The 24,837-nt window shown below is 38.7% G+C and overlaps 1 long non-coding RNA gene across 1 annotated transcript; it reads left to right on the top strand.

Moving 5' to 3' along the window:
• The first annotated feature begins 1,124 nt into the window (after positions 1-1,124).
• On the top strand, positions 1,125-17,795 carry LOC121012012 (uncharacterized). The gene is made up of 3 exons (XR_005781913.1): positions 1,125-1,427; positions 16,407-16,527; positions 16,834-17,795. It is a non-coding gene; the product is annotated as an uncharacterized LOC121012012 (long non-coding RNA).
• Positions 17,796-24,837: the final 7,042 nt, after the last annotated feature.

The following is a 24,837-nucleotide window of genomic DNA, read 5'->3' as shown; positions in this document are numbered from 1 at the left end:
GGGGGGGGGGGCACAGGTATCTTCTCCACTCCGAGGTCCCTTTTACCAGCTGTGCTGCCTTGTTTACCTGTTACTTTGGTTTAAAGTTAGCCATTTCCTCACCTTCCCACACTTTGCAGAATCTCCCTTTCCTTTTCTCCCTCATAGCCTCCAGTGCCTGTGCCTGGCATTGGAGGCTGTCACTTGGGCCCAATTTTGTTCACAGCCATACAGTGACTGGCTGAAATGAACCTGGTGGAAACCACTTAACTTCCGTGCACTTCTGTTTACGCTTCTTTACAAAAGACATAATGGCACTGGACTACCCAGAGCTTAAATTAATTAATGTTTATAGAGCACTTCAAGCCTTGGGGATAAAAGCCTCTTGGAAAGTGTGTGTAATTATTATTATGGCTAATGAAGCTGGCCGCTAACCCCTCCCCCTCACTGGGGGGTGAGGAGGTGCCCTTAGTAACAAAATCCAGAGAAGGTAGAAATTTAACTCAAAGGTCATTTTCCTTCTTTGGTTACTCTATTGATATTTTCAGGATCTTTTTCTTTCTTTCTCTCTCTCTTTCTTTCAACTACAAACTGCATGGCATGTAGATAAATTAAGTCAAGTGGGTTTATGGTAAAATAAGCAAACCATGTTCTAAATGCAGTCCTCTTCCTCAATCTCCTACACTGCACCCCTATTGTTCCCTTGTCTGGGAAGGGAGATCTGAAAGCCTCAGAGAGAGAGAGAAGCTTTTACTAGAAAGTGACTTAGAGTTTATAGCGATGGTTCTCATGATGCTGAAGTTTATTATTTAGTCTTGGGGTTGACCAACTTCCAGGAACATAAAAGTTAGTGCTAACTGCAGTACGAAGATATTCTCAATAGGTCTCTGCTCTAAGAACATTACATTCTAAAGGAACAGACGCCTCTCCAAGTGGCAAATGCACAATTGACAGCGTTCCAAGGGAGACTCATCTGCTGCACAAATGACACTCAGCACTGACAATCTTAAATTACTCTCTATTCATTTCTATGGTTTCAGTCTCAGGTTGTCTCTCTTAGCTTGATTTCAGGGATCCTGAGGGAAGTAAATGCAAAAAGTCAAGGAAGGTGTCCCAGTGCCTTTTGGGACCTTATATGAAAACAATCAATTATTTGAGTTCTGGGACATTAACTCACATTTATACGTACTAAGAGAAACTTGCTACTTTATCTGTTTGGAATCATTTTGAAGACAGAAACTTTAGATGGAAAAGATCTTTTGGGGATGAATTCACACGTTTGTTAACTGGATTTTATCACGCCTAGATAAATCTTCCCAAGGAAGATTTCCTGAATCAGGCCTCAGGACTGCTCTGTGCAGGAAGAGTGAAGTCAACACCTTTGGTTGAAGGAGTTCATGTACAGCACGGACCATGCTTGGAGGAGGAAGAATCACAGAACTTGAAGTGTAAGCAATGTCTTTTGGCCACTATCTTGGCAGCTTCTTCAAGACAGACTCACACCTTCACTTCCTCTGTATTCATTCCCTAGAAAGGTTGAAGGCCCTGATTGGGGTGAGGGGGCGGATAAGTGCCTGGGTGGCTCAGTCAGTTAAGTGCAGGACTCTAAGTTTCAGCGCAGGTCATGTTCTCATGGTTGGTGAGTTTAAGCCTCTCATCGGGCTCAGTGCTGACAGTGCAGAGTCTGTTTGGGATTCTCTTTCTCCCTGTCTCTCTGCCTCTCCCCTGCTCATGATCTCTCTCTCAAAATAAATAAATAAACTTAAAAAAAAAAAAAAAAGACCCTGACTGGGGGATAGTGAACAACTGTTCACTGAAAACCTGAGTCAGAGTCCTACAGGCAAATACAGCAAGTTAGTTATGAACATAAATATCAAGTTCACTGAGAGGGCAAGGGTCAATTAAGAGGCATTCCTGAGAACCAACTTTGCCCTGCAACATGGAAAGTTGTTCCTGCCCTCAAGGGGCTTGTGAGATACCTACAGAGACAAGATAAACAGATGAATGTCTGTCTCTTCCCCTAGAAGAGTTTTATGAGGGCAGGAGCCAGGCCTGTTTTACTTACTCTTTGGGTCTTGGTGCTTAGCAGAAGCGCAGTATGTGTTCTTCAAATACGGGGAGGGAGAGGGGTGCCTGGGTGGCTCAGTTGGTTAAGCATCTGACTTTGGCTCAGATCATGATCTCACAGTTCCTGAGTGTGCATCTGGTAGATGTGTGAGTTTGAATCTCATAGTTTGTGAGTTTGAGTCCCACATAGGGCTCTGTGCTGAAAGCTCAGAGCCTGGAGCCTGTTTCAGATTCTGTGTCTCCCTCTCTCTCTGCCCCTCCCCTGCTCATGCTCTGTCTCTCTCTCTCTAAATAAATAAATAAACATTGAAAATATTTAAGTGCAGGGAGGCAAAAGAAGGAAGGAAGGAAAGAAGGATGAAAGGAAGGAAAGGAGTGAAATAAACTATGCATGTTGTTGTTATTCAAATAGAAGTCAATTACTATGCTCAGTCTTCAGGAAGTAGGGAGGCAGTGAACCAGGATCCAATGGCAATAAGGGTTTGGAGAAACAAGTGGGAAAAGGAAGACATCCAGTGGAGGGGAATAACAAGAACAAGGATGAAAATGAGCAAGTATGTTTGTGGGATGAGCTGGGAATTAAAGGTAAAAAAAAAAAAAAAAAAAAAAGATGAACAGAGAATGAGATGAATTTACAGGCATTTAGGTATGAGGTAGAAAGGCAGTGTTGCCCTTTATCAGGTCTTGTCCTCAGAATAATGAAAATTTATTAAAACTGAAAAATTTACTAAATAACCCAGGCATTTCCAAATAACTGAACATTTGTGATATCCAGAAAAGAATGTCGAAATATTACTGAAACTGAAATTTTCTAGGCTTTTGACAAAGACCAGTAGAGATCCCAAAAAGGCTTTGCTATTTATATATTCATGCTGGATAAGTTTTTAAAAAAATTTCATTTTAATGTTTCTTTACTTTTGAGAGACAGACAGAGCACGAGCAGGGTAGGGGCAGAGAGAGAGGAGACACAGAATCCAAAGCAGGCTCCAGGCTCCAAGCTGTCAGAGTCCCATGTGGGGCTCGAACCAGAACTGTGAAATCATGACCTGAGCCGCAATCAAATGGGACAGATGCTTAATCAACTGGGTCACCCAGGCGCCCCTACTGGATGATACGTTTTGAAATTTTTTGAAATAAGTTGTGTCTGAGGGAAGGCATAATTATAAAAGTATATGCATAAAAATCGAAGTCTTTTTTTCATGGAAACTAAATTATTTTTGCAGTGTGCATATCTAAAATCAGGAAACAAGAACAGAAAGGGGTTAAAAATTTGTTTAAAACTTTTCCAAGTCATTGACCAGGATACACAACTTGAACCCTAGGCTCTCTGGAAGTGAGTTGAAATGTTCTTTGAACATAGAATTCTCTATTATAAAATAATAAGGGGCGGGGGGAGTACAACTTTTCACATAACTTAGAGAGCACTCTGATCGCTGAAGCCCAGTCTCTTGATGTTCTGTACAGGACTGAGCCAATTCAGTGAGCAAAGTGTAAGTAGGTTTTGACTTGGTCTGGACAAAGTTCTTTGAGTGTTCAGACAGGCAAATCTAAGAATAATAGTAGTGAGTGAAGTGTGATCTTTCCCATTCATCTTAATGGGGTTGTCAACTATGAAGTTTAATTATATCACTGTTAGCCATTTGACAGCAGTTATGAGACTCAGAGGCCAGCAATTAGTGGTGACTTCTAGCCCAACGAAGTACCTCCAGTTTCTTGATTGTTGTAATGATTGTTCGCTAAGCAGAAGGTCAGTTACAGTCTTTTTGATCCCAGTCAATCGCCTTAGTGACTGAGTCATTGGCTGCCTAATAATTGGCAAATCCTCTGGTCAGTTAGATCTGTCTTAGGTGTGATGGTCATTCTTCCCAGATGAACCAAATAGTCTTTCATTTCTGACTGTGATTTCATAAAGAAAACCACAAAATAGGATTAAGAAATGGTCAGTGAGCAAGTTCTGTTTCTTTTGTGTGACTGCCCCTTTTCTCCCTCTGGGGAGATCCAGTCCAACTCACTAACCTGGTAAATACTCAGTGAGGTTGAGTTGCAATTGACAGGCAGAGCCCTCAGGGAAACAAAGCTCGTGGACCAGTTTTTCCTTTATTCTTCCATTTATTCATTTCATAAAGTGTGTTTTCAGCTCTGCTATGTGTCAGAAACTGGTTTCAAGTAAGTTTGGTTGACAAGTGAACTTACAGTATACAAGTGAGCAAATTAGAATTTACTTGTATAATTCCAGTACTCTAGTAACTAGTTTAGAATTTACTTACGTAAGAGAGATAAAGTGCTATGATGACAAGAAAGCAGGTGCTGAGGGTGGTATGGGCATTGACTCAGATCATCACTGAACAGGAGAAATACCACACAAGTCAAAATAGGAGCCACATATGTCATTAAATTTTCCTGTAGTCACATTAAGAAAAGTATTAAAAAAGGCATAATTAATTTTAGTAATATATATTTTAACTTGATATATCCAAAATAAAACTTCAACATGTAATGAGTACAAAAATTATTATTTTTAAATGTTTATTTATTTATTTTGAGAGAGAGTGTGTGCACAAGCAGGTGGGGAAGGGGCTGGAAGAGAGGGAGAGACAACCCCAAGCTCAGAGCCCCACTCGGGCTGGATCCCACCAAGCTATGAGATCATCACCTGAGCTGAAATCAAGAGTCAGATGCTTAACCAACTGAGCCCCGCAGGCACCTCATCAATATAAAAATTGTTATTATTTTTTTTATTTAAAAAAAAAATTTTTTTTAACGTTTATTTATTTTTGGGACAGAGAGAGACAGAGCATGAACGGAGGAGGGGCAGAGAGAGAGGGAGACACAGAATCGGAAACAGTCTCCAGGCTCTGAGCCCTCAGCCCAGAGCCCGACGCGGGGCTCGAACTCACAGACCGCGAGATCGTGACCTGGCTGAAGTCGGACGCTTAACCGACTGCGCCACCCAGGCGCCCCAATATAAAAATTATTAATGAGATGTTTTACATTCTTTTTCTTACTAAGTCTTTAAAATCTAGTGTATATTTTACATATATAGTACCTCTGAAGTGTTCAACATCCACATATGGCCAGTGGCTACTATATTGGACAGCGCAGCACAGTTTTAAACAGTGGATGAAGAAGGACTTTCCATCACCCAAATAGTGAGAAAGAGCAGCCATGTAGAGATATGTATTCTAGGCAGAGGGATCATGAAGTACAAAGGCACTGAGGCAGGGTTAATTTTTTTTTTAATGTTTATTTTTGAGAGAGAGACAGAGCATGAGCGGGGGAGGAGCAGAGAGAGAGAGAGGGAGACACAGACTCGGAAGCAGGCTCTAGATTCCGGGCTGTCAGCACAGAGCTTGATGTGGGGCTCGAACTCATGAGCCGTGAGATCATGACCTGAACCGAGGTCAGACGCTCAACCGACTGAGCCACCCAGGTGCCCCGAGGCAGGGCTAAGTTTTTAACCAAGTTTGATTTCAATTATAAAATTAGAAAACAAATATAACTTGAAATTCAATTTATAATACTTGTATGCAGCTCTGCTAAATGGCAAAACCAAATTATCCTCTCAAAATGCTCATGTAACACAACAGGCCATCATTTCCTAGGAGCTTAAATGAAATGACCTGTTCGGCTCAATTGAATAGCTTGATTATAATAGAAATGAACTCTGTGTAAAACAAAACTTTTTAAATAATGGCTAAGTGAATGCATCTTGAACATATTTTTTTTTTCTTTTGTCTTCAAACATGTAAATTCATCACAGTCTAGTGTGTATTTTACTGATAAATATACTAATTGTAGATTCTAGGTTCTAATAGTATTATCTGTCTTCAGGACAGGACTTTGTGAAAAATACATCTGTGGACCATTGCTTGTGTTTTATCTTTCTCTGGAGGCAGGCTGTGTTTGACCCCTCCGTTAGCCTAGCCACATAATGAATTAATTGGAAACAAAGGTATGCTATACATAGAAATGAGAGCTCACAGAGAAATCCCCTAAAAAGAATCATTGAATACATTTTAAAATAAAACGTCTGGAACATGCTCTTCATATCAAGTAAACATTCTTATATTTGTATATGAGTTTGATGTATGTCTGCATTTGGATTCTTCCAAAACTGACCTTAAGAGGAGAATGTGAGTATAAGAAGCTTATTCGAGAGGCAATTCCAAGACACAGGGGTAGGCAGGAGGAATGAGACAGGGAGGGAAGGAAGCCAGTACAAGGTGCATTAAGAAGCCAGTCATCCTAGAGGACAACTGGAGCCTATTCAAGCTATGCCACTCTGGGATTCGTGTAGAACGTGCTCCAGAATGATCTCACTTCAAGGGTAATACATTTATTCCCCAACTCCATCTGTCACAGGCTACACTGCTCCAGGGCTGGGGGAAAAATGTTGAATCCCTGAACACTTGTGACCTGACTCCCACAGGGCAGAGCGGGCTCCAGTGCCCAGAGAAGAACTTCAGCAAAGAGATGTGGGTGTCGGCAATTGGAAGGTGGGAAAGGCCAAGTGAATCAGGTGGTCCCTGAGAGTAACTGCTCCATGTGTATAATGGAAATTCATCCAGTTTACCTTTAGCACTTAACAAGTGTATCTTGCATCATCAAGCACTTTACAGTTTTCTAAGGGCCTTCATTTATGTTATTTTACTCAGTCCTCCCAGGGACCCTGAAGGTTGGGTTGAGCAGGGTTTACTAGTCATGTGTGATAGAGGACAGATTCATGGGGACCTATGCTCCCAGATGGTAAGGGAGGAATGCAGGGATTTGGTTTTTGTGGAAATTATGGTTGCCTCTCCTGTCACCTCAATCATTGTCTCTCCCCACTGCACAACTATGCACCTCGCACTTTGCATGGGATTGACTCCACCCCCACCTATAGGGATGGGCCTTGATTGGTCAATCGGATCATTGTATTCTTATTAACATAATGTGATTGGTTCAGTTCATTCAGAGCAGAGCGAAGGACCGTAGCAAACTAAATGACGGGGATAAGAGAAAGATATATTTTTACCTCTTTTTTGATTTTACGCGTGGATGAGACATCTGTAGCCCTGTAGTTGTTGGCAGCCATCATGTGAGCGTGAGACAATTCAGCCTTGCGAAGCCAATGTCACCGATGGCAGAAAAGAGAGATTGAAATGCATGCACACAAAGCAAAAAACAAAAACAGGACCCTTGGAGACATTATTGATCACTGGATAAAACCCTGCTGAAGCTGAGAAACTCCTTATATGGTTTATGAAAACCATCTGGGGTAGGATTTTCAAACACTTGCAGTTGAGAACGTTTTACCTGATTCCAGACTTGGTGCTCTACACCAAATGCCCCATGTCCTCCTCAAGTGAAATAACTTGAAGCTCCTATATTGAAAATCTAGAGGAATTTTACATATCATTTGCATGACATGTTCACATAAATTCTCTCTTTTCATTTGAAGTCTGTGTCATAATCCGTGGAAGCATAAATACAGTCCCCGTTATAGCCTGAAGACCAGCTCTATGTTAGCAATGGAAGAGCAGAAGTGTTAAATAGATGATGAAGAAATTGTTTCAGTTTTAAGTGAATTTGTGGCTAACATAGAGAATATACTATAAATTCATTTATTTTTTTGAGAAATCATAAGTTTAGACAATAAAGGAAGAAAAAGTAAAACTAATGATACCTAGAAAATCAGATTTTCTCTTTTTGGGGGATATGTAACTGTAGCCACTATAAGGGGTTTGTCTACCTTTTTCTCCTTCACCCATCTCACTTATATAGATTAGAAAAGTGAAATACTCATGGTCTTAGCCTATCTTGTTGCAGCTACAGATGGTTACGTGATATAGTTCCAACCAATAAGATGTAAGCAGGTTGTTTTCTGAGGGAATTTCAGGGAAAGCTTTTGTTTTTCTGATAAAGTGGGGCATGTAATACCATGCCCCTTTCCACTTTTCCCTGTCCTAAATGATGCAAAGTGCAGAACTATTGTGGCCATTTGGAGATAACGAAGAGACAGACGTAAAGCCGAGGGAGGTGGAGTGAAAAGATAGAAACAATCTGGCTACCTGGTGGCCCTACCAGTGGAACTCATGACAAAAACAGTTGTCTCTGACTTTTCCTAACTGGTATATGCAACCACCTCAACAAGTTTTTGAATATCTAAGGTTATTTTAGACTTTTGCTTTATGTGTTTTTTATGTTTCAATGGTTGTAACTTGACTCAGGAGATATTCGTATGTCAAACATGTCAGTGAGTGAGTCTTTTTTTAAACATGTATTTATTTACTTAATAAAAGAAATGCCCACCTGCTCTGGTAAAGCAGCAAGAGCCTCTATTGTGGATTCAGACAGTTTTAGGAGAATATCTGGGTTCTTCCCACTAATCACCTCTTTGATTTTTCATTCACTGGGCAATTTCTCTCCTAATTGGTATATTTAGACCATTCATATTTAAAGTGATTATTAATATAATTAGAATAATATCTCCCATGTTTGTAATTAATTTTTTTTCATTGCATTGTTCTTTGCCTCTCTTCCCCAGGCTTTCTTCTTTTTCTGGTTTTAATCAAGCATTATATACGGTTAATTCCATTTTACCTTTTCCCTTGACATATCAGGTATAATTAAGAAAAATTTTAGTGGTTTCCTTGCAGTGTAAAATATACCTTTTTTTTTAAAAGCTAATGTAAGTCCATCTTCAAATAACATTATAACATTTTACATGAAACCCAGGTTCCTTTTAGCAAAATATTCCTAATTTATCTGTCTTATTCTCTGTGACATCACTGTCTTTTTTCTTACTTATCCATATCTTATATTCACTGCAATATGTTACTCTATTACTTTTTAAGTTATTATTTAAACTATGAATAATAAGAATATCTTATCTCTACTTATTCCTTCTCTGATACTTTTTTGTTCTTTATGTAGATGCGAGTTTCTGACCTAAATTATTTTTCTTTTGCCCGAAGAGCTTCTTTTAATATCTTTCTTGCAGAGCGGGTCTACTTGTGATGAATATCCTTGGTTTTGTTTGTCAGAGAAAGTTTTCATTTCTCTTTCAGTTTTTTCTTTTTTTAAGATTTTACTTTTAAGTAATCTCTGCACCCAAAGTGGGGCTCAAACTCACAACCGTGAGATCAAGAGTCACATGGTCCACCTACTGAGCCAGCCAGGCACCCCTTTCTTCCAATTTTGAAGGATTATTTCACTGGATATAGAATTCCAAGTTGATGGTTGTTTCTTCAACACTTCAAATATTTCACTTTGTTCTCCTTTTGCTTGTGGTTTCTGACGGCAAGTCAGAAGGTTTTTTCTGCAAAAAACCTATGATAGGGTTTTTGGGTTTTGTTTGTTTGTTTTTGTGTTTATCTTTCTAGGGTTCCCTGAGCTTCAGGATCTGTGATGTCTTAGTACCCATCATTGGTTTTGGAAAGGTCTCAACCATTATTACTTCTAATATTTCTTCTACTCTATCATTTCTTTCTTCTTCTGATATTCCCATTACTTGTATGTTACACCTTTCAAAATGGCCCTGCAGTTCTTGAATCTTCTGCTCTGGGAAATTTCTGTAGCTTGAGGATAGTTTAAACCTATCTTTAAGGTCACTAATTCTTAACTCAGTCATGTCAAATCTATTGATGAGCCCACTAAAGGCATGCTTCATTTGAATTACAGTATTTTTTTTTATTTTTAACATCCCCTTTGCATACTTTCTTAGAGTTTTTATCTCTCTGCTTATGTTAACCATCTGTTATTGCATGTTGTCTCCTTTTCCCATTAGTGTCATTAATGTATTACTATAGTTATCTTAAATTCCTTGTCTTATAATTCAAATATTAGTGTCATATCAGAATCTGTTCTGAGGATTGCTTTGGTTTTTTTCAAACTATGATTTTTTTCTTTTGTATTTTGTATGTTGTATTAGGTAATAAGAACTAAGGTAAATAGACCTTTAGTCTGAGGATTTATGTTTGTCCAATTAGGAGTGTGACTTTGTTTAAGGCTTGCTGTAGCTATGCATGCGAGAAATTTAGAAATACTCTAGTGTCGCTGTTTTTGTCTTGACTTTGAACTTCCCTAAGCATTCCTTACCAGAGAAAGTCTGTCAGCATTTTTAGTGATGGTTCATTATTAATATACTGGAGTTCTATTAATATTATGATAAGATGTTGGGGAAAAGGCATACTTTATAGACTTTAAATTAAATCTCAACATTTTAGTCAGTCTTTGGGCTGTGACCTTCACAAGTATTTTGCAATTGATATAGCTATTTTCCCCTCTGCACCCTACTTCCTTCCCTGGCTGCAGTATTCCCAATCTATTTCCTTGGAACCCTGTCGCATGTTGACTATGCTCCCCAATCCCTTCTTCATTAGATGAAACAAGAAAGCTAGAGGGGACTGGAGTGGGAGACATGACCCTTTCCCAGGTGAGAGAAGGCTCTGACAACGTTCGGGGCCCCCCCCCCCCCCCCAACCTCCTTGGAGAGTATGAATTTGTTATGGAAATGTTCTGGACATATTTTTATAAGGATTACTTCCATCCTGGCCAGTGGCCTCTTCACTGTGAGAACCTGGTGGATTTCCTGGAGATAAACTGCATAAAAGTTTGATCCCCCCCCTTCCAAGACCAAGGCCCTATGGATTTTCTTACTCTCATGCTAGTTCACACAGCCTCCAGAAATTCATCAGAATTACCTTTGAGTGTCTCTACTACTTTATGGCTCCAACAACTTCTGTTCCAGGTCAGCAGATCATAATGGTCACTTCTGGATGACTCTGCCTCTCCAGATTTCAGAGCGGCTGTTTACACACCTCAGCTCTCTGATGGGTCCACAAAAAGTCATGGATTTTCAGTTTGTTTAACCATCTTGCTGTAAGAATGGGGGTGACACTTTCAAGCTCCTTACATGTCAGAGCTGAACCCGAAGTCCTCTTCCTTCTCCTTTGGATGTCTCTTTCTTTACCTATTAAAATGAGTACATTTATAGCTACCTTCTGATGCTATTGCCATTATTTTATGAGGCAATAATCTGTGAAAAAAGTAATGCAATACCTGTAGCAGGTGGTCAATGAAATGTCATTCTATATTTAAATTTTAGATGGAATTCCGCTATAAAAAAGCTAAGTAGATTTGAATTCGATACATTTACCTTGCATGAAATCAAGTGGATGTGCTAAAAACAAAAATTAATAGAGAGAAAATAATTTAAACAATGTGAAGAGTTCTGTCAATCCATAGTAAACATATGTCAACTAACAGAAAGGAGCAGTAAAAAGCTGGGGAGTGAGGGTGAGGAGGAGAAGGAATGAAAACTTCCAGGCAAGAGAAACAATGGATGGGAGATGCTTGGGGTGGGAAGAAGCTAAGAACATTTAAGAAATATGGGAGTGGAACTGAAGGGGGAGAGAGGTGGCGATAAAGCTGGAGGGGAGGTCTAGTGATCATTGCAGAGTGCTTGGACTCTTTTTTAAGATTAGTGGACTAGTTTCTCCAAAACTCAGTTTGTATCATTCACATATTTCATTGTTTTAATTTTTTTTAGAGGTTTTATTTTTTTAATGTTTATTTATTTTCAGAGAGACAGAGAGAAATCACGTGCAAGCTGGGGAGGGGTATAGAGGGGGGTGGAGAAAATTCCAAGCAGGCTCTTCATTGCCAACACAAAGGGCGACATGGGGCTCAAACTCTCCAACTGTGAGACCAAGACCTGAGGCAAAATCAAGAGTCAGAGGCTTAACCAACTGAGCCACCCAGGTGTTCCTCATTCACATATTCAATAAGTAGAAAATTGGCAATGGTGCCTTACTGTTGATTTATTTTGTATTTTTTTATTGCTATCTGAAGTCAATATTTTATGTATTTATGTGAAATTATTATCTCATGTCTTATTTATTTTTAAATTTATTTTTAATTTATTGGTTCTTATTGGTTATTATTACTGTTGAAAAAACTTATTATTGTATTATTTTTTAAGTCTTTCATATTTGGGGGTAAGTGATCTTCTCCAATCTTTTGTTTTTCTTTCATTTTAGTTCCTACCATCTTAAAATGTATGGCTCTTCCCATCTGTTGGTGTAATAATGTGGTGGCTTATAATGATAAGCATTCATTTCTCACTCATGTGTCTTTGAGTTAGTTGATATTCACCTGATCTAGACTGGGCACTGTTTACAGAGCTGGTGTTTGTTTTTGTTTTTGCAATATGGTCCTTTAAATACATCCTTGTTTGGTTTCTTGGACTAGGTTATAACAATGCCACAGTTGACTGGGCAAGTTTTTGTGACTCTAATGACCACAGAACTCAAGGTCAGACATTTGTAAGTTAAAGAGGAAGAGGTGTCTTTTTGTTTGGGTTCACCCAACAGAAGACCCAGAGATAAGGATCTGGGTGCCAATAATTAGTTTGGGAGAAACATAGTGATAGAGTGGGAAAGGGAGATAAGAAAAAAAAAAAAAACAGCCAATAAAGTGTTCATTGATGAGCAGGTTACCTCTGTGGGCAGCTGGAGCTTTAACCTGTTGAGGACATTGGGGGGAACTGTACAAGACATACCTTTAAATTATCCCCCAAGATGGCAAAGAGGTTGAAGTGCTTACCTGCCAACTCCCATCATTTACTGGGGAGGGTTGCTCCTGGGATATCAACTTCTGCTTTATGTGGACAGGTAGCTACTAAGAATAGAAAAAACCCTTAGGAAGAGAGATGCTAGTGCTCTGGTAGGAAGTTGTCAGCAGGAAAATGTCCACCAAGCTGCAGGTAACCTCCAGGGTGGGCAGAGAGGACATAGGCAGAGCATCTGCCACAAGAAGGTACTACAATGCAGAGACTAAAATAAACCCAAGAATGTCATGACTCTTTTTATTAAATACACTGTGAGCTCAGCTGGTCTTCAGTAAACACTTGTTATATTTAATTAGACCTTTGGGTTCATTTAGCAGAACGTGAACACCTTGCAGATAGGGACAGAATGGTTGCCTTCCTTTCCCAACATCTAGTTCAGAGCCTGACATACCATTACTCAATAAATGATGATGTAGGGAGGTAGTTTAGGAGAGTAGAGAGAGTTTGACTTTTGGGGCTGAACAGACTGCATAGACTCTTGTGGTTTGGTGACTTATGCCATTGTATTCCAATGGTCAAGTTACTTGCTTCTCTTATTCCATTTCCTCATCTTCAACACTGAAATAGTGATGCTGAACTCAAATATTATTGTAAGAAGAAAATGAATTAACAGATGTTTAGTGGCTGCTCTGGAATTTCTATATTGGGACAACTTAGAGGAGACAGCAATCTAGACAGAAGAGGAAACAGGGATAGGTATTTTGCAGAAGACTGAGAATATCATCAATCGGGGAAGAAATCCCTCCAAACACCCACTTGATGTTGCTACAATATTTGTTAGATTCTTAGACTAGGGTTTAGCAGGTTACAGGCTTTTAACCAAATGTAGATGTTATTATCAGGCTATTCTGCAAGAGATTGTCCTGGTTTGGAAATGTTGAGTGTTTATATCTTGTGATACATAATTGTTATTGCAGTATAGTGATGTGACTCCTGAAACAGAAGTTTATAGTCCAAGACAGAAGGTACCCTTGAAATTATTCCTTTCTCCTTTCCTTTTTCTTTCTTGTGAGTATCTGAGTCCTGTGGGTGACTATCAATCCAGGAATCAAAATTCAGAATAGGGTGAGGAACCCAACCCAAAGCCTGGATGAGTGATGAGAAGGTCAGTGTCCCTACCCTCAACATTAAGAATGGCCAATCCTGTCCCCATAGGGTATGAACTCTGTAGCATAGGGAGACTTGATGGATGGTGGTATTGGGGAAATCAACAAATTCATCCTAGAAAACAGGATGGAGTCCAGCTCTGTCAGTATTCTCGCCATGTTGGCTGCTAGGCAGGTTTACAGGGTGTCTTGAAAAACTTGTAGCAGGCTCCTTAAAGTAGATGACCATGGGGAAAAGGTACTAGATGTTAACCCTCAGTGATGAACATTCCATGTCTGTGATCTGGGTTTCACTCTGAATGGAGCTTAAGGCCTCTCGAGAGGCATCTCCACTCTCCACTCTTTTGTCTCTGAATGCAGAGCCATAAACCTATAAACAGCCTTGACTAGTTATCTTTAGGGCCTGGAATCCAGCCAGCAGGGACTTCAAATCATGACAGGAAACAAAAAAGAATTGTTAACCCAAGAGAGTAATGTTCCGAGCTATTTACGTTGGCATTTTTCTTCCAAATTAAGTTTGTTTTATTTTCTAATTGTGGAAGATCACACCCCCCCCACCTCATAATCCTTACCCAGAGAAAATGGGGTGTAGTCTTCCAGATCTTTTCTTATGCACTATATAAATACATGTTTTAAATATGTAATTAGTTTTGTAAAAATATTTATACTTCCAATATCAATAGATACATTTTTTCAGTATTGTTAAACTTTGAATTCATTAAACTTAAGTAAATCTTAAAATAAATAAAAAGTAGTTTGGGGCGCCTGGGTGGCTCAGTCGGTTGAGCGGCCGACTTCGGCTCAGGTCATGATCTTGCGGTCCAGTCCGTGAGTTCGAGCCCCGCGTCGGGCTCTGTGCTGACAGCTCGGAGCCTGGAGCCTGTTTCAGATTCTGTGTCTCTCTCTCTCTGACCTTCCCCTGTTCATGCTCTGTCTCTCCCTGTCTCAAAAATAAATAAAAAACGTTAAAAAAATTTTTTTTTTAAATAATAAAAAATAAAAAAAATAAAAAGTAGTTTAAAAATGAGGCATCAAAATTAAATAAATCTCCTATTTATGGACAGTTATGTTATTTCCAACATTTAGATTTTATAAACAATACTTTGATCCTTGTTGCTAAATCTTTGTGATACCTTTATTTGTTCTCAGCTTTCTTTCATATGTATATATTTTTAATCTCTTAATCTCCTTGGGCTGCATTCCAAAAAGTTTCTTTCTTTGTCTACTTAAGCCTTCTTTTGTTTTTTAATGTTCATTTATTTTTGAGAGCAAGAAAGGCAGAATGCAAGGAAGGGAGGGGCAGAGAGAGAGAGAGAGAGAGAGAGGCACGGAATCTGAAGCAAGCTCCAGGCTCTGAGCTGTCAGCACAGAGCCCTACATGGGGCCAGAACTCACGCACCTGAACCATGAGATCATGATCTGAATGGAAGTTGGATGATTAACCGACTGAGCCACCCAGGCAACCCTTGTCTGTTCAACCCTTCTATTGAGATTTTATTTTTAATTATCATAATTTAATATTTCTAAAAATTCCATTTTTCAAGTCTGTCCTCTCTTTCTGATATTTTCTATTCATTTTTTAAAAAATGTCTTTAATCATTTAAACATGATTTTTTTGTGGTGTCTACTATCATGGTTTCTGATAACAACCACTAGTGCTCTTGTTCACAGTGGATTCTTTCCCCATGAGTTTTGTAATTTTGGTTCATGAGCTCATCTTCTGTGGACCTCATTGGGAATCCTGGTGTAAAAATATGCCCCTTCAGAGACATTTTCTGATAGCTTCTGCCAGGCACACAATGGGTATTATCAGCTCAGAACATGTTTTATATTAACTGATAGTTAACTATTAACTCTAGTGAAAATCTGAATGCCAAATCCATGTGGTCAGACCCATGATTATGAATTCTCAGACTAGACCAATTTTGTCTCCATCTAGATCCTAGACAGAAGAATGTCATTGTCATCTCTCTCTGCCTTTGGGTGGATTGTTCTAGTTCAACTTCTCATCTGTCAGTGGCCAGAGTCCTTATCTGTGTTCCCCTACATGGGCATTAAAACCCAAGCCTAAGTTGTGAGACCAGAAAAACATCCATAGAACATCCAGAGTTTCAGCTCAGTTGTTATAGCTTAAGATTCCAGGTTCCTCTTCATTTTTTATCCCAAGAGATTTCCCTAACTTTCTTGCAAAGCTCAGCTCTGCATCTAAAAGAGTCTTAACATTTTCTCTAGTGTTTCCACTTTGTAGTGAGAGAGTTTTCGGTTATTTAGACTAAAATGTTGCCAAAACTTAAAAGGTCTTAAGTATATCTGCAGTGTAAATTCTCAAAGGAGGAATTTCACGTTTAAGTGACATGTATATTTTTAATGTATCTCATACATTAACATTTCATAGATAATACACAATGTGGAAAGCAATTTGTCCTCAGAATATCTTATAACTCAAGAGCACAATGGTAACCCAGGACAGCTTTGAAATAAATTCTTAGCTCTTTGGTTAATGAAACCTGTCTTCTTATTTCTCTCTCACTTTAAGCATCTTTTTGTTAAAACTCTATTTTTTCAAAAAGTGAAAAAAGCAAATTGCAGAGAATGAAGCTCACTCTTAGATTTTTATTTCTGGTACGTTTCTTCTTTAACAGAACATCTGCCTCATCATGAACTTTGGAAGTTTAGATCAAATGGGCTAAACAGGAATGCTCATGGAATTCTGATGAACAAGAGTTTTCTAAAAATATGTTCCCAAGTTCTTCCCTCTACAAGGTGAGGACCTACTATATGTATATTCAATGTTCACATCACTCGCATATATACATGTCTAAGGCTGGGTGGTGAAAACAGAGGAAGACGCTACCTAGGGATGAAGCAGGAATGAATTAGTGCACATGCTGTGATTTTTTAGTGGCTACCTCTCCTAGTCCTTAAACTGTCACTGAAGAGTAGCTTTGAACAAGTTGCAAAACCCTGAAAGGTCATAACCCAGGAAGGGAGAGACTCCGGGAACATGCACCAGCGAAGATGCATATGGATAAACAAGCCATAAAGTGCACCGTATTTTCTCTTTTCCAGCATTCACTGAAGACTTGACCTCATGCTATTACCCTGTGAAAGTGGAATTTTAAAACAGCCAACCCCAAACAAACCTGTACTAATCCCAGGGTGGCCAGCTTTACTCATCGCTAATGAAACCCAGGAGGGTCCCGAAGTGAAGTGTGACAATTTGAGAGGCAGAGTGAAGATCACAGAGGTGAGAAGCCTATCACCTCTTTTTTCCCATCCCAAGGAACATACGGGCGAGACTTAGCATGTCCGAAGTTCTTGTGGCCTGGACAGAGGTCCCCTGCCTGAGAGCTACAAGGAGATGGATGCCCACCTCTGTCACACTCTCTCCTCTAGCTGGCCCAGCTCAGCCCTTTCAAAGGTGCCTTAGCTGACTGAGGGCATTCAGCTGTGACAGCCATTTGCACATGTTATTTCTGAGGAACTAGGTGAATGCACTCACATGGAAGGAGGTGATGAGAATGAGAAATGGTGTAAGTGACTGGTCTGATCTCCTGGCTGGCAGGCTGTAGGGTCATGACTCTGTGCTCCCTCACAGGGGTATGGTTAGAGCTTATAAGTTCTCTTCTGTCTGACTGGAGTAAATGGGGTGGTGTTGGAGCAGTGCTGGCAGAAGAAGGCTGGATCTCCAGGAACTAAGATATAAGGGTATTATCTGCCACAATTCTGCTTCTTATTGATCTCTAGATACTCCCTTGGATGGTAGAGTCAGGCTCTGCCATACTCCTCAGAATGGATCCAAAGAGTCAGAATTAAGTCAGTCATCAGACAGGGATCAGAGGTGGACCTCCTCCATGCCCACTTTTCCTTTCTGACTGGTTGAAATCAAGAGCCTCAACCACACATGAAATGATGATGTCCTGGAGCTTTGTGAAGCCACAGGTAGGAAAATAGCTTGGGTCCTTGAAACACTGTGTGGAGGAGTGTGCTTTACAACCCCAGATATTAATTTTGAATTCTATACAAGCAAAAAAAAAAAAAGCCCATCACCTTATATTAGGAAAGTTTAATGTACTTTAATAAATTATCATTCTGAGATTTCTTTTCATTGGATTCCTATATAAATTCTGCTTTTTTTTTTTTTTCTGGATGGCATGTCTTCTTTTAGTTTGGATGTATTTATTTTTGAGGATTAATCAAATAATATTTTAAAGAAAGGGTACTGAGGAAATAAATTTCTGGACATTTTATGCCAAAACAAAAAGTCCCTATTTTGCCCTCTCTTGATTAGGTAGATTTTTATAGACAAAGGATTTTATATTTAAAACTATTTTTTCCCTCTGAATTCAAAGGCATTGCTTCACTGCCTTTATGCATCTATGCTAATGAGACATCTATGATAGAAAAAGTGTCAGGAGATAACAGCAACCATGCAAACAGCCAGTACATACACGAACAAGAATCATGTGTAAATGAGAATCAAACATTAATGAGAATCCATTTTCTTCTCTATCAGATTGACAAAGATTATAAAAATGGTAATACTCAACATTGGTGCATATTGGAAAATGAATATTTGTCTACACTGCTGATGAGTGTGAAATTGGAACAAAATTTCTGGAGGACACATTTATAATATCCAAAAATAAGATCTATTACTTTTACTTTGTAGGTGAGATTTTTTTTTTTCCTAACAGGAAACATTCTAGTTCTCTTTTATCTTTGGTGTAGCAAAGTTTCATTGAGCTACATTTGAGTGAAAAGCTATTTTTTTTTTTTTTAATTTTTTTTTTTCAATGTTTTTTTATTTATTTTTGGGACAGAGAGAGACAGAGCATGAACGGGGGAGGGGCAGAGAGAGAGGGAGACACAGAATTGGAAACAGGCTCCAGGCTCTGAGCCATCAGCCCAGAGCCCGACGCGGGGCTCGAACTCACAGACCGTGAGATCGTGACCTGGCTGAAGTTCGGACGCTTAACCGACTGCGCCACCCAGGCGCCCCGTGAAGAGCTATTTTTATTCATCAGCTCAGCACTTACTGGGCCATTTCTTCCTTCTGTTTTGTTCTAGCCTCAAGGAAATAGTTCTATGATTTATTTTTTTTTTTTTCCTGCTTTTAATTGTCCTGATTTTTTTTTCTTTCTCAAGCTGTCATTAGATGGATATTGGTCCTTCTGTATGGATCTGTTATACATTTTAAAGTTTCTCTCATGTTTTTTATCCTTTTTTTGGTCTTTTGCTTTATATTACTTTTTTTTCTCTTAAAAAAAAATTCTTTTTTTAAAGTAACTTCTAGGCCCAGCCTGGGGCTCGAACTCATGACCCTGAAATCAATAGTTGCATGCTCTGCCAACTGAGCCAGATAGGTGCCTCTAACCTTTGCTTTATATTTTTTAGAGATTTAAAAAACTTCTCTTCTTTGCTTTCTATTGATTTAGTTTCATCAAATATTTAAATATTTTAAATTTTCATGAACTCTAGTTCCTTTTCATATCAACCTATTCTTGTTTTGTCGATGTGATATCTTCATATAATTAGTTTGACCAACAAGGGTAATAATTAGAATATGTAAAAAGTTCTCTTTTTCATGTTATCTGTTCCTGTCACTGAATGTTTTTCTCTTTTTTCAGGTTGGCTACTCATTTTGGTGTTGTTGATTTTCCTCAAATATCTGGTAATCCCTGATCTTTCATCCTTCCTCACAATTGAGGTCTGTGCTGATTAATTTGAGTAGCTGGCATGTTTCTTCTTTACTTGGCTATTATAAATAATAAATGCACAATACAAAATGTAATTTTAAAGAGTGTTATCTTGTTAGAAATGGGCTCACTTTAATAAAATATTTTATTTTTTCTATATAATATGCTGGTAATATTGACTATCGATAGGACTGCTAGATTTATCCATATAGGAAATCTATAACATTTGTTTGATCCCACCTAAAGCTATCTGATTAATAAACTATCTTACAAATATACACTTTGAAATTTTGTCTAAGAATTTTTTGAGTTAAAAATCTCTTCATATTTAGTTGAAATGTTTTAGGGGAATCAAATTATATTTTTTTAATATCAACACATTATTTTATATGTAAAGGAAAATCCATTGTGTCATAGATGTCTATACTTTGTGACCATGATGTATTGATGCCTTATGTGGGCATAGATGTATATGTAAAGTGTGTGAAATTGGTATGAACACTATTAAAATAGTCACATGACTTAGCTACAATTATGTACAAAATAAACACATTATGGGGAAATCATGTATTGTTGGCAAAAGAGATTATTTTTCTTTAAAAAAAAAAAAACCCTCATGGAATGATTGGCTGAATCAGCCTGGTGAAAATTTTCATTCAGAAGATGCCAACATCTTTTTCCATGATCTTACATTGCTACCCATTCATTTTTCACACATAGGGCCTTGTTCATACTGGGGCTCACAGTCAAGTTGTAGGCTAGATTGATCTCATCACAGTGAAGCCATTACACTTTTTTTGGTCTTCCTTACACATTTGCTCCATGCATGCTTAAAATCTGGAAAAAACATACTCATGGGCTGGAGAAACAAAGAAGCAGCAATTTCCTTGCCTTATTCCTTGGCCAGTGATGAAGTAGAGAGCATGATGTGGTGATTGGAGCCAGACCTAACTCTGGCCATGGGCATTGCTGCCGACCCCAACCTAATTAAGAAAGATCTTGAATAAACTTGGGTGAGAGCCAAAATCACTAGCCTCTTCAATCAGTATTTTTGATATAAAAATTAGCATCTGGGCTGAGTAAAAGGGAGCCCTGTTTCTTGCCAAAGCAAAAAAAAAAAAAAAAAAAAAACCTCTTTTGCTTCTACTCTGACTTCCTGATGTTGGGTATTTTATCAATTTGTATCTGTGATCATTTTCAGAGCAATTGACTTACAATTGTCAAGTTCTGTCCTAAACCCTGTCACAGGCATCAGCCTTTTCCAAATGGGTAAGCTGGACTGACTTGTTTTCTTATTCCTTATTGAGTTACCCTTCTAATACATAAAGTTTAGCTGAAGTAACTGTAAGAAATATGACTGGACAAGGAATACGACATTCAAAGGAAAATAACGCAATGCCCTGTTGGAGCTTTGGAAGTCCTCTTTACACATTGGTAACACCCTGAAAACTTCAACAAAATGGCCTTCCAAGATGAGTCCACTATTAATCTCTCCAAGAGTAGAGGATCATAGTAGAGAGTAGTAGTCTAGAGGATAATGTATGTTGAGGTCTTGGTACAGTATCTGGCACATAAGTGTCCAAAAAATGATTGATTTGCTTTCAAGATATCACATGACTGCTTCAGAAATAATTCCTAGTCTTGAGGTACCTGGGTGGTTTAGCTGGTTGAGCATCTGACTTTGGCTCTGGTCATGATCTCACAGTTTGTGAGTTTGAGACCCACATTGGGCTCTGTGCTGAGCTCAGTTCAGAGCCTGCAGCCTGTTTCAGACTCTGTGTCTCCCTCTCTGTCTGTTCCTCCCCCACTAGCACTCTGTTTCTCTTTTTCAAAAATAAGTAAACATTAACAAAAAAACTCTTTAAAAAGAAATAATTCCCAGTCTTGATCCAGGAAATTCACACGCAGGGTATGATATAGAGAAAGGAAAGATTAATATTTGATTCATGTTAATGCCTTTGTTATACTAAAGACTACTTTCAATGAAATTGAAACAAATTAAGGGACAAAGACATTGCTACCTTTTAGAGAAACTCAGTGAAATATTCTCTGATGAAATCATATGATTTTTGGGGCTTTCTTCAAAGTAATCTGTGAATGGGGGGAAATAGATGAAAGGCCATGAACTGATAATGTTTGAAGCTAGGTGATAGGTGCATGTGGGTTCTCTATACTATTCTCTCTTATTGTATGTTGAAAATTTTCCATTTTAAAACCTTTTAAAGTAGATGGATTAGAAATAATTTTTAAAAAGTGGATGGACTTCTGTCAGTTCCAATCTGAGTCCCTCCCTAAGAATTCCCTTTGGCTGAATAGAATTGTCTTGCCCAAAGTAATGCCCTCTCCCATACCTGTACCTTGGTAACTTGTATCTCATGATTAGTTGATGGCAGAAAGAACATAGAGGCTTGTCTCCTTTGCTTCATTTTGAGATAACTCTAACAGGCCATCTCTGTTGCATAGCCCTCCATGGGATTGACTGAGGCCTTTATTACGATGAAATCACAGGCTTCTCCTTTTTCCAATCCTGTTTCCTTGCTCCATCCTAGATATTGTCCCATTGTATGTGGTTTCAGTGGTGTGCTGGTAAAGGTTTAATAGATGGCTCTCCAGGTACCTGATCTGTAGTGTTTGCCAATTTCCATGGTGTAAATACTTTCAACATGGCCAAATTCAAGCTACCAAGGTGACGTCACAGAAGGAGGAGGTGGAAGCAGATGGGCACAGTTGGTTCTTTTGACACAGTTCAAGTCAGCACTAACACTCTTGCCAATTTTCCTTAATGGAATTCTTAAATGCAAATCTCTGAGTCTTTATTTAGGGTAACCCAAACTAACACAAAACCATCAATTATTTTTTATATTGTCTATTTTGGTGATTTGTCTATTAAAGAAACTAACATTTCATAGGCAGAATGAAATGACATTGGTCACCTCAAGTGTTTCAGTGAAACACACACACACACACACAGCCCACAATACTGTAAGACAGTGTCCCATAATAATTGCTTCAAAACATTTAAAATACAGACACCTTTTAATTTCTTAAAATTACACAGCTACATAGGGTGTTCTGAGAAAACAGACTTCAAATAAGTTGTTTATACTGAGACTAGGAAAAATGGCCAAGAGATCACCAGATAAGTTCAAAATATAATTGTTATTACTGCCGTAAATCAAAGTACATATTTAAGAGAGTTAAAGTTTCCTTATCAAATATTTTAAGTAAGAGTAAGCCATTTATAAAATTTGCTATCTCTGTAGAAAATACAGAGGAGCATTGCATGTTTGAAGAACTGTTAAGACTTTTACCCTATTCAAGAGCTGTTGTTGGAATAAATAAATAATCAGAGGCAAATATCCAATTTTGTAGAAAAAGAAAGTAGCTGGAAAATGGGAACAAAATGTCCCATTGAGGAGAAAAGGTTGGAATAATTCACTTTACTTTAGTAGTATAAGCACCCTTAATTATCAACAGACACTCAGGACAAAGTTTCTGTTATGTTTAATTAGAGACAACTGATCAGTCAAAACAAGAACTCCAACAATGGTTCTCAAATTATGACATGGATTAGAATCCCCTGAGGAGACTTGCTAAAATGTAAATTCCTGAGCACCAACAGCTATTCTAATTCAGTTAAGTCTGGCGTGGGGCCCAGGGATCTGCATTTTAACAAGCTTCCTAGTACATTCTGAAGCCCATGGTGTCTGTCAAACCAAAGCATGCTGAAAGGCAATGTAGCCAAACGTCCACAATACAGTTCCATAATAAGATTAGGAATGTATGCCATTTCCGTTACACAAATGTATTTCCCTTACAAAATCAGTCTGCATCCTTTATCTACTGTTTCACTAAAGGCCATTTTTAGAACATCTTCCATCTATCTATCTATCTATCTATCTATCAGCAAGCCAGATTCTCATCTCTGTACCTTTATACTCTTGCTTGCTCTGTAAAGGAAGGGGAAAGTGTGTGTGTGTGTGTGTGTTTGTGTGTGTGTGTATGCATTTGGGAAGGTTGGGGTGCATAACAGAGTTTTGTTAGAAAATTCTCTTTCTCAACAGAACTGGCCAAAGGGACATTTTGTCTGTGGTATAGTTACTGAGATTCAATAATCCCTATTGATTTGAAATTATGCTTTTATTAACCTAGCAGATATTTTCTTATAAAAATTAAAAATTCTCACAATCACCCTCTTAACCAACTTCACTCTATATGACATGTGCTCTTATATTACCAGCCCTATGGGATCTGGGCCCCTCCTAATGTGCATTGCATTTAGTTGTCCTCATAAGTGTATTCAGTGTAGACCCTCTGACAGAGCGTGTTTTTTTTTTGTTTTTTTTTTTTTTAATCTTGCACTTGAGAATGTAATAAATTGCCCTAGGATCTTGATGAAACAGGAGTAGGAGTAATGTCCGCCTTGCTCCCCAGGCCGGGTGGGTAAGTAATTATTTTCCTATCACGACTTAGACTCCGGATCTTCCATAAAAGGCACACTGGTCACAAAGACATCCCTTTATAAGCTTAAAACTCAAAGCGTGGGTGTGAAGATGTGTATGAAGGTCATGGACATCCAGAATGGAAGGGGATGTTTACGGCTTACTGTACCTCAGGTGAAGCCCAGATGTTTCACTGGCCTCTTTGTCTATTGTTCCCTTTATAGGACTGAACACACTTATGCATTTTGGATAATTAACTAGAATCAATTTTGTTTCAATGAACACTTCTTTCTTTCTTTCTTTCTTTCTTTCTTTCTTTCTAGTTTTACTTATTTTGAGAGAGAGAAAAGGCATGAGTAGGGGAGGAGCAGAGAGAGAGGAGAGAGTGAGAATACCAAGCAGGCTCCACACCGGCAGTGCAGAGCCTGACTCGGGGCTCAAACTCATGAACCACAAGGTCATTACCTGAGTCGAAGTCGGCGCTTCACTGAGTGAGCCACCCAGGCACACTTAAGTGCACATTCTCGAGTGAGAAGACCTACATGTCTTCCTTTTTTGGGGACATTTATACTACATATATTTTCTTTGCATAAGTAATCCTATGCCAATTCATTGGGAAAAGTTGGAATTTAGTTATCAATATTAGTCCTGGGATGGGCAACTGCATTTTCAGAACCACTCCCTCTCCTCTTTTGCTAAGAGTGATCCTAACAAATGTTTATGAGAAACTTTACCATTGCGATCCACTTTTAAACTGATGTACCTAGTAGGGGTTATACTTTCCCCATAAAAAGCTCTCTACACGGATCACCTTTATCCTTTAATAAGTTGTGAGCATCAGGGCATAATGCTGTATCCAACACTGGTGCTTCAGGCTGGGTTTCTTTCTTGGTGCACAGCATGAAAGCTTGGGTCCATCTGTGTCACAAGTC

This window comes from Herpailurus yagouaroundi, unplaced genomic scaffold, assembly GCF_014898765.1.
Source record: "Herpailurus yagouaroundi ecotype Mexico unplaced genomic scaffold, PumYag 196, whole genome shotgun sequence".
NCBI classification, from domain to species: domain Eukaryota; kingdom Metazoa; phylum Chordata; class Mammalia; order Carnivora; family Felidae; genus Herpailurus; species Herpailurus yagouaroundi.
This window is presented reverse-complemented; position numbering and strand designations above follow the sequence as displayed.